The sequence below is a fragment of the Haliotis asinina genome, chromosome 14, assembly GCF_037392515.1.
Source record: "Haliotis asinina isolate JCU_RB_2024 chromosome 14, JCU_Hal_asi_v2, whole genome shotgun sequence".
Lineage (NCBI taxonomy): Eukaryota > Metazoa > Mollusca > Gastropoda > Lepetellida > Haliotidae > Haliotis > Haliotis asinina.
Window position 1 is genome coordinate 46,927,440 of NC_090293.1, and position 12,036 is coordinate 46,939,475.

Genomic DNA, 12,036 nt, shown 5'->3' on the forward strand with positions numbered 1-12,036 from the left:
TTCTCACGACAGTATGCTTTGCTATGTGTCTTACGATCATTGTATACAGCTTATATATATAGTTAAAGCTTATATTCCTGCCAACTACATGTCCTAAATAAGTGTACCATTTTGAACAAATGCCAAAGTCATTATCCTTAACGCTGACATTGTGCCAATGCAACCACTTAGTTATAAAAGTAGGTTCATTTTATCACACTTATGACAGCTAATTTACCAAAGATCTTGCGGAAAACTCATGTAAATTTTACAAACAATATTTCTTCTCGGCCCAAATCAGAACGGCATTACATCCATTCGTCAATGATACGTCAATAATACGAAGCAGGAAACATCATAGCTTTAACAAAAAAACATTATTGCAAACGCCTGTTTTCATCAGTGTATTTCCTGACCCCAAGTACATCTCGGTCAGTTGAAATTAATCCTGACCTCCAAAGACTTGTTTACGTCCCAGTAGCTTCTCGTGGCGTGACTCCCTTTTGCGCACCGCGACGAGATGGCACTGTTACGTAAACCCATCCTCCGCCACCTAACTCGGGTCGAACTGTAGATGGGGTCAGGTCGAAGTTCGAGAAATTTGATTGGTTGATTTCTCGGTTAGTGGCAAATTTCTGGTCCAAGGGCTTTCCTATAATAAATGAACATGCCAAGCTTCGTAACTGATATGTTGCGTCTGCGCGGCAGGGGCAACGCTCGTCATCTAAATATATACCCTGAATTCGGCTGAACAATAGGTTTGTAATAGGATGCTTGCCGATTCTAGAATATCCCAACAGATTCACGAACAAACAACTGTCCTCTTTTCAAAAGAGTTCTGCAAACGCATTGGGTCAAAAGAACATTTCTGCGTATATTGACTGACACGAGCTGCACGATATTCTTGAAATATTGCCACTCGGTTGAATTGACTTCATACATAGAATTAGTGACTACAAATATCAGTTATTGACAGTTTAGCAAATCATGTTAAATTTTTATTTACTTCGTGAAATGTATTTTTAGTACATTGGTTTATACGTATGTGTTAAGATTTTGGAAAAGAACGGTTTATTTAATCTTACGTAGCTGTTTCTTCTTTCGTAATGACGTGACCCCCTTAGAGTTATGGACATGTAACCTCGTTGCGGTTGATGATTATCATGACCTACATACACAGGAACGCAGACACGCGTACACACACGTGTGCTCCGGGTGGTCGGGCAGCTTGATGCTCCTTGCCACGATATTGCTGGAATATTGCTAAAAACGACGTAAAACCCAACTCATTCACCCCGACATGTACACGCGCACACGCACGGACCCACATACGCACGCGCGTAGAAACAAAATGTATCTTTTAAAATTTACGTCACAATTTCTCTTGAAAGTGATCTTTTCATGATTTCAATCAAAAACATGTTTTTCACCATTTAAAGAAACCTCTATGTTCTATGATATTTGTATCTGTAGAATTGACACTATAAATGCATCGGTCTCGAGTTTGTGCAGCATCTATAACCGCTGTCCTCCCGGCAGCTCCCAAGTAGACCAACATCACAGGATACACCAGAAATAGCGGCATGATGAGACATAATTGTCCATTTACCGAGATAAACACTATCCTGAGTTAGAGGAACGCTCGTGGCTTGATAGTCATACCTATAAACACACTTGTTTGTCAGTGTCAAGTGAAATCGACATATGCCACGGGATCTGAGCTGCCTCGAGAAGGGCGCTGTTTTCGAAGGTTGTTATTTAACATGGCGTGCACCCTTAACCGAATTGTGTCTGCTACCTACCTGTAAATCAAACACCTGTTAGCTTTATTGACGTTACATGAGGTCTGCGTGGGTTTTATAGTTTTTTTAAAAAGTGTTTTGTAAAATTCTTAGGTTGAAGAACAAATGTTTGAAAAATGTCTAGTGTCTGATATGATCTGAAACGTTGAAGTTGTGTTTGACATAGATACTTTTCATAAAACAAAGACAGTATTTTATTTGTTGTTACTCATTACGTTTTTATCGAGACAGAATATACAGTTAATAAGGATTAATCATTTATGTAAGGAAGATACTAAGAATGATTGAGTTTAGTTTTACGCACTCAGCTATATGGCGGCGGTTTGTAAATAATCCAGTCTCTGGGATGAAAAGGGACCAGCATGCAGGCGTGAGCGCATGTGCGTGCGTAAGTGCGGGTGCGTATGTTCGTGAATGCGTATGTCTGCACAAGTATCACAATTTATTTCAGCATTTTCGAGAACAGATAATTTGAAGACAGTGTCTCTCTCCCCTTTACTCTACGTCCTGAGTGAAACTCCGTTTCATAATCTCTCTGACCGAGAAAACCACAACTATGTCGGGAACTTGACTGATCGTGTCTGTGGTTTCCTGCGAACACAAGCTGCGTAATATGTGGGCTAGACTTGCTCCTAAACTATACTGAATACTGAACCGATGGATGTATAGTAATTTAGTCATCAGAGAGGCAAGGGCAGACAGTCGGAGGACGCCAGGCTGTTGGAGAATATTGATATGTTTTTAAAATAAATTATAAATTAAGTTATTAATTATTACCTTAGACACATGTGCAAGTCTATAAGTCGACCTGTGTCCCAATCACCGCCTGAAATCTGCATAAGCTATCTGAGGCAGCCTAGGGACCAGACAGGCCGTATATAAACAACACTAACCAGCTCTGCCTCAAGATAACGGTACATTGAAGAAAACCTAACCAAGAATGCCTCCCGTGTTATGTACAGCCGGAGGCTCTTGAAATCGAGAGGTTATGCAGTTGGGGGTAGGAGAGGGATGAGGGATGAGTCATCTTGTGAACCTAGTATTGTAAAAGGCGTCTAAAGGGATCTGGTGGTCAGGCTCACTGACTTGGTTGACACATGTCATCGGTTCCCAGTTGCGCAGATCGATGCTCAGGCTGTTGATCACTGAATTGTCTGGTCCGTACTCGATTATTTACAGACCGCCGCCATATAGCTGAAACATTGCTGAGTAATGCGTAAAACTCCCTCACTCACTGGACGGTGCTGTAGCATAGTTTGTATAGCGTTTGCTCCTTACGACAAAACCGGGGTCAATTCCCCGCATGGTTGCATTCCTTGAATATTGCTTACAAGCGGCGTAAAACTTCACTCACTCAGATACAAAAGGATGAACACCTCTTTCAACTTGGATACGATGACGTATCAAACATGGATGTTATATAGCGAGAATGACCACCCGATCCCGTTACTCCCATTTTAGAACAGGCACAGGCCGCTGAAGATCATTTCTAAGGCGGACTGTTACAGGTCCACTTTGTTTGTCATCGGTTCCCACTTGCGCAAATAGATACTCATGTTGTTGGTCACTGGATTGTCTGGTCCAGACTCGATTCTGTACAGACCGCCGCCATATAGATGGAATATTGCTGAATGAAGCGTAAAACTAAACTCACTCACTCACTCACTCCAGTTTGATCCTCACCTTATTAGACATCATTTGTGTTACATGCTGCGTGCTGCAGCGACGACTACTTATATTGCTACTATTACTATAGACCCGTGAAGGTCCCGGGTAGAATAGGCCTTCAGCAACCCATGCTTGCCATAAAAGGTGACTGTCCTTGTCGTAAGAGGCGACTAACGGGATCGGGTGGTCAGGCTCGCGGACTTGGTTGAGACATGTCATCGGTTCCCACTTGCGCAAACAGATGCTCATGTTGTTGATCACTTGATTGTCTGGTACAGACTCGATTATTTACAGACCACCGCCATATAGCTGGAATATTGCTGAGTGCGGCGTAAAACACACTCACTCACTCACTCACTCACTATTACTATATAGCCCGTTTGGCTCAAAAGCGGACCGTTGAATTGTAGTCTAACTAGAAGGCTATTAAACAGAGCAAATTCAATGAAACGCTTATCATAATCAAAACATCATACCAACTTTGTGAAGTTTTTGCTGAATTTGTGTCCTAAAAATATACAAGTTGTTAAAGAGACTATCATTAAAATATTTGCACAGTTAACTGTTTCTTACGAGAGAGGGGTGCAGAGAAAGGAACGGCCAGGTGTCCGAGAAGCACGTGTTTATTTTTAGGACAAAAACGGTACAAGAGTGAGTGACTTCAGTTTTACGCCGCTCTTGGCAGTATTCCAGCAATTTAATGTCACGTCTTTGTATCCATGTGGGAAATCGAACCCGGGTCTTCGGCTTGAAAATATGTATTAAAACATCCCACTCACGACGTAAAGAGGTTGTCTACAAAGTTTATCTAAACTGATATGTCTGCTCGTTGTAACACGAATTAATCCAGCCGTCATAATGTTATATCGAATTCGGATCCCTTTATCACGAATATACGATACAGGTGGATCCCCGATTCGTTTATTATTATGCCATAACAACAGTAAGAATACAACGTTGTCGGCGTGATCATTCGCGTTACAACGAGATATGTATAAATATCTTACCGCTATCCTACCAGGGCAAAGTCCGATCGTATGTTATGCTAAAGATGGGTGGGTACACAAAAGTTCATCTTGTGCAGAACTGAATTCAACGACCTACAACAAACTGCGCCGACAATAAACTGCGCTGACATGAAACGAAAAAGATCAGATTTTTGAATTGCCTTTTAGGATACTGACATTAAATATTTCTTGACTGTGTAAAGGATTGTAACAGATACAATGGACGCTTGAAATATGTATACGCAATGGGTTGCCAGTATTTTCTGATTTAATTTAAAAAACACACATTAGCCGTTTTCCTAGATCGCTGTGTGCCTGTGATTGTAGATGGGAGTTTTTCTGAATTTTGGCGCAGCCGAAAAGAAACATGGCCTTTGCGTTCCTAAAGAACTCGTGTGTGCACACATGCGGAAATTGAGGGTCTCCTAGAGATGAATATTCATATATGAATCTGGCTCAAGAGAGATTTGGCAAATCAAGACTGACCCATCCCTGATTATTTTGGGCTCCATGTGAATTTTAAGTTGTAAAATGTTTGTAGATATATTTTAAGAGGAACTGCATGTTTTGGATTGTAAACGTTTGTCAAGGCGTAAATGTGAATCTCCGTTGCGCACAGACCGTCAGGATTTTCGATCCCAGTGAATGGCGGTGTTTTGATTGTGTTTTTGCAATGCCGTTGTAAATGTTCGAAGACTGTTGGTCTGACGGAACATTTTGCAAAAGGCTACACAAAATTTGTGGCGTGTAGTGCGTGAGTCGAGTTTTACGCTGTTTTTGGCAATGTTCCAGCAGTATCACACAGAGGACACCAGCAACTGGCTTTATCCATTGCATCCATGTAGGGAATCGAACCCGGTCCTTGGCGTGGGGAGTGAACGCTTTAACCACGGGGCTACCCCACCACTCTTTATGAGTTCTAAGTCACTATAAAACACTGTTATTTAATCATTCCGTTGTGTCTGATGCGTGCGTTAGTTTATGCGTTACTGTACGTTGTTGGACTCAGCCTTTCTGGTCGCAAACACACTTACTGTTAATATTATAATGAAAATACATACCACACTGTAAACTGATGCAAATACAAACCATTTATCAACTGAATAGTGTATGTTCGTGGGCTAGGACACCATAGCATATTTCTCGGTCTGTTTGCGCCAGACAGTTAAGGCATACATCGAAAAAATGCGCCCCCAGATTCTTAAGTTCAAGTTTCGCCAGTCCATGCTTTCCACGCCGTGCAGGCACACAGCGAGGTTGTACATTACCTGTGACCTACTAAGCCAGTCACGTGTTTTATGTAAGAATCGGCGCTCTGGAGCAAGAGGCAATTTCTTTATATTGTTGCTACACATTCAATTCGGTTAGTATGGCACGTCGTGCCTCTGCGGGAACACCTGCCCTGCTCATATAATGAACAACACTATTCCGAAACAGGTCACGACTTGTATTGATATGATAAAATAATAAAATGTCATGTGACTTAACAGCTTGCTGAACTTCTATGAGGTCTCGTAATAAAGCTTGTCTGGGTTTTCCTCAAGGTCGATAGCTTTTATGGTAAAGCCGAGAACTGAGTATATAAGAAGTGGTACTCACGTTTTTATGCACATGAATAACTGAGTTGAAGTAAAACAGGTTTAATGTAGCGTAAAGATTATTATATATTCATAGAAACAAAAAAGTGAACACATTATAGTACATGTGTTTCTTTACAGATTTCCAGAATTTCGCCCAGAGTAAAATATACTTTGTGAAGAAACCTGGAAAATAATAAAGGGACACTTGTACTTTCAAATGTTCCTTTGTTTGTTTTCATGAGTTCAGTGGAAGCTGTCTAAACCGGCACTCATTCAGACTGAAGAAATTATCCGGTTTAGACAATGTGCAGGATTGCAGAGCTGATGATAAATGTACGTGCCGTAGATGGGACAGAGATTATGTGCCGGTTTTGACAGCTTCCATAGTATGTTATAATTAAAGTGTGCGTCTGTGCGTGCATGGGTACGCATGTGTGTGTGTGTGTGTGTGTGTGTGTGTGTGTGCGTGTGCGTGTGTATGCATGTTTGTACAAGTTCCGATAATATACTGTTTTATATATTTTGTTTGTTCGATTTTACGATTCCGATTAAATCATGCAACTGTGTTTAGTAATCATTACCTGATATTTTGATAAAAGGTGAGTCAACAGTACATCTGAAAAACAAGGAAAAGCTGACCTTGGAAAGTTGGAGTCATCCCTCTTGTCAAGAATGTCTTTTGTTACAACTCATGCGTAGATATAAGAAGAAGTAGGTCAGGCGGCTCACCAGACTATTATGCTTTCAGTTCATATGGTTCAAGTCGACGGATGAAAACTGGCTATTTGATCGATACTGAACGATTATCAGATTATCAATACACTTGAATCTGAAATCTCAAATTTAAATTACACGTAATATATATTTTCAACTTTCCCAGCGCGAACAGGTATGACAGGTACAAAGTAAGTGAGTGAGTATATGTTTACGCCGCTTTTGCTTTTAGCACTATTCCAGCAATACCGTGTCGGGGGCAACCAGAAATGGGCTTCAAACATTGTACCCATGTTGAGATTCAAACCCGGGTCTTCGGTATGATTAACCAACGCTTTATCCACTGGACTACCTCACCGTCGTCACATGTATAAAGAAACAGGGCGGCAAGTAGAGGACCAGTACTGGAATGTATATCTTGTCTAAGTTTCTCGCCCCAAATGCGGCTGAACCCCAGAAATTGTTTCCGACGAAGAAACTCTAACCCGGATGAGCGACGAGGCGAGTGAGTACCGTAACCATTAATTAAGCTACCCGGCAATCGACTTCACATGTATACGCCATGCGTATTTTCACCATTATATCATTATGAGACAATGTTTATAAAGGCTCATATTTCAGTAATAACCGACATTGATTTCACCTTGAAAAGTACAGCACGACTTTAAATGAAAAACAACATGTTTATCCGATTAGCAAACAGCAGAATGAGTCATTTAACTATGATCACGTGAATATTTTTTTCACATTCTTGTTTTATATGAATAAGAATCACTTCGTCGGTAAAAAAAGCATACATGTCGATAGGCAAATTCAAAACAAACCCATCATGCCCGATTATATGAAATGACACCTGTGTGTTGTGACAGTGCCTCGCTGACAGAGGGTAAAAGCACGTTCAGCGCGTGCACGTTATATAGCAAAATCAACGAAATCCCGTGCAAGTCGTGTGCAGCTGTCAAGCTTGTTTTGCACGAAACTGATAAGGGGCCCGGTTGTTATTGAACTATTTGAACAGCGCGCACTGAATGCAATTGTAGATATGAGTCAGTCGATTTTTGTTTTGACCAGGAAATTCATTATGTTGACATTTACAGATATCGATTATTATTGACTAACATGCTGTTAACGAACATTCTTATACGTTACACAACAAACCTGTTGATAAAAAATCAAGATGGAAGAAAAGGTCGCACACCTGTTGTCTGGGTATTCGGAGTCTGACAGTAAACATCGGTTGGCGAAAACACGAGCGTACGTGCTGAATCTGGGCTACGCATGTCGACAACAACCTGCTGGAATTCGGTCGGTTGTCACTGAAACATGTCTAGGAAACCGCAATGAGGGAAATTGAATTTAGTTTATTTCATCCGTGAATCAATTCATTTTGGACGGTTGAAGGACTCTCTTTTTACATAGAACATGTCCATCTTCCCCGGCGTAACATCCCAACACTGAAATAAGTTCATTGATTGTTTTTCATACCTGTTCTAGGTTATCGAGTGTATATTTATGGTCAGGTATGCATGTCAGTTTGTAATTTTGGCTTTTGATTGAGTGGGGTTTACGAGCGGAACTCTTACCTGGATGGTAAAATGATCGATATAATACTATTACGCGACCACGTGACCTTAAGACGTGGAAGGTTGTCATTCTATCAACCACAGGTTTGCCATGTAATGTCTCCCGTACCTTGCTAAGAGTTTCTCCCGTCTCTGCGGCGTAAAATAGTATTCACTAACGCGTTTAGTTGTAGCATTCATATGTTGTAAAACGATATTTATCCTTTTGTTTATTTGAAATATGTGTTAACACAAAGTGAGAGAGAGAGAGAGAGAGAGAGAGAGAGAGAGGAATATTTCTTTAGACGGTTTATGGTTTATTTGCTCCTCACGCCCCACGGAGGTGGGGGTGGGTGCAATGTGTGGTCCTATCACATGTCCATTCATTCAAATAAATTTATACCCGACTTTTATATACCACAGTTTAACATAAATTCCAATCACAGACACGATATAGTACCTATCGTCTAGCATGAAGTTAGGACCTCAGTAAACGCGACCTAAATCACGGATAATAGGTAGATAAGTTGATCCTCTCATTGGGTCTTTCCACACCAACCTACCACCAGGCGAACACAGTTCTAACAACTACCACAGACTCTCGTCCCGCCGCCAAAACGACCACATTCTTGGACACGAAGCAAACCCAGCACAAAGAGCCACTTGTATTCCAAGCAATGCAGGTTCGCAAAGAGGCAGCGAAAGCTCAGTCCGACCTTGAATAGAACAAGATTCATTTGAAAGGTCGCCGAGTCGTTCCCTTCCCCAGACTGGCACCATCTGCCCTCGTATATCATTCACAAGACCCTGTGCAACTATTTAGAAATTTTACCCAAGAAATATCTCATGATATCAAAAAGATATATACTGATAATACTCACGTAAACAAGGACACGTTTAAGGGGCAATATCTTCACAACCCCACCCTCCACTACGGACATTTTCATATTATTGAAACCAAGAAATATATTCTTAAAGATTTTCTTACCGTTTTAAAGAAGGCGTTGTTTCACTCTGTTTTCAGTGAGGGATTGTTGCTTTACGCCGCACCATATAGTCAACCGTCAACACTGAACGTAGCTGAGCCATGGTCAGGTAGACGAGTCGTTGCCACCATGAGACGACTCGCCGTTGGGATATGAGTGAGTGAGCTGAACTGAACGCCGTCTTGCATAACCTTTCAGTTAATTAGGGCGTATAAAGTGAATATGGGAGAAAAACCCGAAGTACAGCAGGTCACAGGTCATCCAATTTGGTGAAACCCATAACCATTGGTGTGGTTTTGACAAAACTAGAAACGTGTTCACGACGAACTAGGATTCGAACCTACAGTTGTAGGTTTGTGGCGTAGCAAAGGTGTGTGATTACACACGATAAGCACATAAGGGAGGGTTTTATGCTGCTTTTTGAAATATTCCAACGTTGCCACTATTACCGGCGCATTTATAAATATATACGACGGACAGTATTTCTTTTCATTCTCCAGCTTTTGATATTTCCTTATCAACGCTGTGTTTATATATTTTGTTCTAAATCCCTCGGGAAACGTCGAAGACTTGCAGATCGCTGTATACCCGACCTCGACACCATATCATTTGTATCGTTGCTGCCTTGGCTCTGGAGTCCAAAAACAAACAACCAAATACGCCTATACGTACGCCTATACGTACGCCTATTGCTTAACGCCGCACTAAGCAAAATTCCAGCCGTATGGCGGCGGTCCTAAAATAATCGACTTTAAAAGACACAATCCAGTGATCAACATCATGAGCACCGATCTACGAAAATTCGCGATCGTGTCAGACCACCCGATCCCGTTGTTCGCATAATACTGCAAATATTGGCTGATGAAGACCAATTCCAACCGGGATCTTCCCGTGCACTTCTAGTGCATATCGGATAGCCTAGTGGTTAAAGCGTTCGCTCATTACGTATACGACAAGGACCAGGGTTCGATTCCCCACATGGGTACAATATGTGAAGTCGAATCCTGGTGTCCTCCGCTGTGACATTGCTGGAGTATTGCTAAAACGGCATAAAACTAAACTCACTCATTTTAGTGCAGATCAACAGCTATAGCTCACAGTTCACTGGTGGCGGGAAAGCTCACGGGGTACAATAGTGACGTCTTACAATCACAAAAAGAAACTGTTTTACTGTGTCCAGGGAGCACTCTCCATATATAGAAATGTTTGATAGTTTACACGGATCCTCTGCATCATGAAATAAATGAAGTCAAGAAAACAAAATTTGGTTTACAGGCTGCTCCGTCAACTGTGCAAAACAAACTGACGTGCATCAACCCGTGATTTGCTTTCCGTTTGCTTTCACAAGGCAACACGAGTTTCCTCCCTTGTTATAACAAGTCACGGAAAGGGACGTAAAATATTTCGTGTACTTTGAAAGGGTTCTCGATTGTCCCAGTTTTAAAACCATCAAGTCTCGCCATGATCCTGACCACCCTCGGATCATAACCAACGTCATAACGAATAAATCCCAGGATCAGCACACCAAGGGACGTAACTCGTAGCGAATTTTGCAGCTTTAAAAGCGTTAAGACCATCTGTGACCGCCATGTTACTGTCTATTCGACATATCATCATTATCACTATATTATCCTACGCTAGTCTTCAAAGGCGGGGCGGTGGGGTATCCTAGTGGTTTAAGCGTTTTCTCGTCACGCCGAAGACTCGGGTTGGTTTCCTTACAGTGGCACAATGTGTGAAGCCCATTTTCTGGTGTCCCCGGCCGTGATGCTGCTGCAATATTGCTAAAAGCGGCGTAAAACTAAACTCACTCACCCACTCACGTGAAAGGCAACTAAAGAGATCGGATGATCAGGCTCGCTGACTTGTTTGACACATGTCATCAAAATTCAGTTGCCTAGAACGATAACTACGCAATTGATCACAGGATTGTTTGGTCCAGATTCAATTATTTACAGACCGCCGCCATACAGCCAGAATATTGGTAAGAGCAGTGTTGTTCAACATCAACCAAACCAAACCAGTTATGTACTGTGGAGATTGAGTCAAACCGGATGCCTAAAGTATAACGTCGACTATAACGTGATGTATTTGTTATGCTTAAAGGCTTATTGTGAGGGACAGAACAAAAGTACATTGAGTGTAGTTTGCTGACATTTCAGTCTACGTAAACTTATCCTCAGTACTTTTCGTAACACTCCACTTCCGAGTCTAACAAAACCTAGTAGGAGGTCGCGTCAGGTAACCTTAGAGCGACCTATGACCCTCCAATCAAGCTCAATTAACCAATCAGACAACGGCATAGGGTTTGGCGGGACTTACATAATTCGCTAGTCACTGATACTGAGACCTCAATAAACTAAAGTCCACATAAAACACATATATTTGACCTGCAGTATATATGCTTAGGGCTTTCAAATGATATCGTTACCGTTAGCTAATATTTCCGCAAACTGGTATCCTTGAATACTGACACAATCGCTATTTTCAGCGCCTGTTTCACACTGCTGACAGTATTGTAGCGTGCATTACCCGGTAGCGATCGTATGGAAAATAGTATTCGGAATCGTTCGGAATCGTACAAACTTTTCGAGGCAGAAGTTAAATAGGTATGTGCGAATGTACATTTTCGCGATTTGGTAAACTGTGTTCTTATTGGCCAGTCTCAAAGGTTATCTGACGAGACCTCTTACTAGGTTTTGTTAGACTCAGAAGTGGCGTTGTAACAAAGTGAACTG